The following is a 2,512-nucleotide window of genomic DNA, read 5'->3' as shown; positions in this document are numbered from 1 at the left end:
AAACAACACAGCTCAATTCCAATGCAATATCACACAAAATAATGAAATCAAAATGGAAATAAATCGAAATCTATGAAAATTCAATTTATCGATGTAATCAGAATCGTTGAAATGGAATCATAACATATACAGTAGAATGTGTGCTGCCATTACATGCAACACATTGGCATTGTTTAAAAAAAAAAAACATGAGTTTACCTGTCATAGGTGTGGCATCTATATTTATACTTAAAAAATGAACAGTATGGTAAACAACACAGTTCAATTCCAATGCAATGTAACAAAAAATAATTAAATCACAATGAAAATTAATAGAAATTTATGAAAATTCAATTTATCAATGCAATCAGAAACATTGAAATTGAATCGTAACATATTTAGTATAGTGTGTGTTACTCTTAATTCCTACAGATGGCACTGTTTTTTAAAAAAAGCATGTTTTTTTCCCCTACAGGTGAGGCATGTATATAATGAGTATAAAAACACGCCCCTATTCGAATGCAACGTTGTGTCAAAATTTCAAAGAAATCGGTATAGAGGTATCGAACATTTCCCTCTTATGGAAAAACACATATAAAATACACTTAATTTTTTTTTACCGTCACAGATGTGACGGGAGTGGGGGATGGTGGGGAGAACCAGGGGGACAGGGGAGGGGGTAATAGTGGAGAGGACGAGGGGACAGGGGAGTTGGGGATGGTGGGGACGAGGGGACAGGGGAATGGAGAATGGTGGGGAGGACAAGGGGACAGGGGGCGTGTGTAATGGTGGAAAGGACCAGGGGGGAATGGTAGGGAGGACGAGGGGACAGGGGAGTGGGATATGGTGGGGAGGACAAGGGATGGGGGAGTGGGGAAAGGTGGGGAGGACAAGGGGACGGTTTATTTGGGGATGGTGGGGGAGGACAATGGGATGGGGAAGGGGGAAATGTTGAGGAGGATGAACGGATGGGGGCGTGTTGAATGATTGGGATGACAAGGGGACGAGGGAGGGAGATTGGTTGGGAGGTTAGGGACAGGGAAGGGGGAAATGGTGGGGAGGACTGAGGGACAGGGAAAGGTTGCTGTAGCTCCACAGCCACTGCAACACATGGCTGGGTACAGCTAGTCTACATGAATAAAAATGTAAATTTTCGTTTGTTCAAAAAACACTAATCACCGAAAGTTCTTCACTGATTGCTTTGAAATTTTCAGACAATATTCCATTTGCATCCGAGCGTGTTTTAATATGCATACTATACAGATGTCACCTCTGTGATGGGAAAAAACATGATTTTTTGAAAAATTGTGTTTTTCATGTGAGGGAAATCATCGAAACCTCTTTACCGATTGCTTGGAAATTTTGACAAAACGTTGCATTCGAATAGGCGCGAGTTTTTATATACCTTCTATAAACATGCCTCACCTGTGACGGGAAAAAACATGTTTTTTTGTTTTTTTTAAACACCACCATCTGTTGGACGTAACAGCAACACACGCTGTAATTCCAAAAGTTCTTCACGGATTGCTTTGAAATTTTGACACAACATTCCATTCGAATACGAGTGAGCTTTTATATTCCTACTGTATTGATGCCACACCTGTGACAGGTAAAACCTTTTTTTTTTTAAGAAACAGCACCACCTTTTGCACATAAGAGCAACACGCTATTCTAAATGTTATGATTCCATTTCAATGTTTCTGATTGCATTGTCAAATTGAATTTTCATAGATTTCGTTTTATTTTCATTTTGATTTAATTATTTTGTGTGACATTGCGTTGGAATTGAGCTGTGTTGTTTCCACACCGTTCATTTCGTGAGTATAAGACTAGATGACAGGTAAAAACATGCTTTTTTATTTTAAACCACGCCAGCTGTTGCATGTAAGAACAACACACACTATACTAAATATGTTATAATTCCATTTCAATGTTTACGATTTCATTGATAAAATGAATTTACATAGATTTCGATTTATTTTCTTTTTGATGTAATTATTTAGTGTGACATTATGTTGGAATTTAGCAGTGTTGTTTACCATACCATTCATTTTATGAGTATAGTTTATTTTTTATTTTTTTATTTTTTTCACTTTATTTTTTTACTGGTTTTCTTATGATTCATCAGATCATTTGATGTTCCCAATTTTCTGATGGGAACATCAGATCATTTGGAAATGCATCGGATGAAGGAGTGGGGAATGGTAGAGAGAATGATGGGATGGTTGGAAGAATGAGGGGACATGGGAATGGAGAATGGTGGGAAGGACGAGGGGATGGTGGGGTGAGGAATGGTAAGGAGGACGAGTGGATGTGTGAAGGATGAATGGTGGGGAGAGCTGTTAGAGAGTCCACGACAACCAGAGGGCGGTTGTTGTGGCTCAGCAACGCACATGTGTTGTTGAGCCACAGCAACGTGTGGCCGGGTACAGCTAGTATAAATACATATGAAAATGTTTGTCTGTTCAAAATCGATAATCTCTGAAAGTTCTTCACCGATTGCTTTGAAATTTTCACACGTCATATCATTCGC

The sequence above is a fragment of the Procambarus clarkii genome, chromosome 30 (assembly GCF_040958095.1).
Source record: "Procambarus clarkii isolate CNS0578487 chromosome 30, FALCON_Pclarkii_2.0, whole genome shotgun sequence".
NCBI classification, from domain to species: domain Eukaryota; kingdom Metazoa; phylum Arthropoda; class Malacostraca; order Decapoda; family Cambaridae; genus Procambarus; species Procambarus clarkii.
This window is presented reverse-complemented; position numbering follows the sequence as displayed.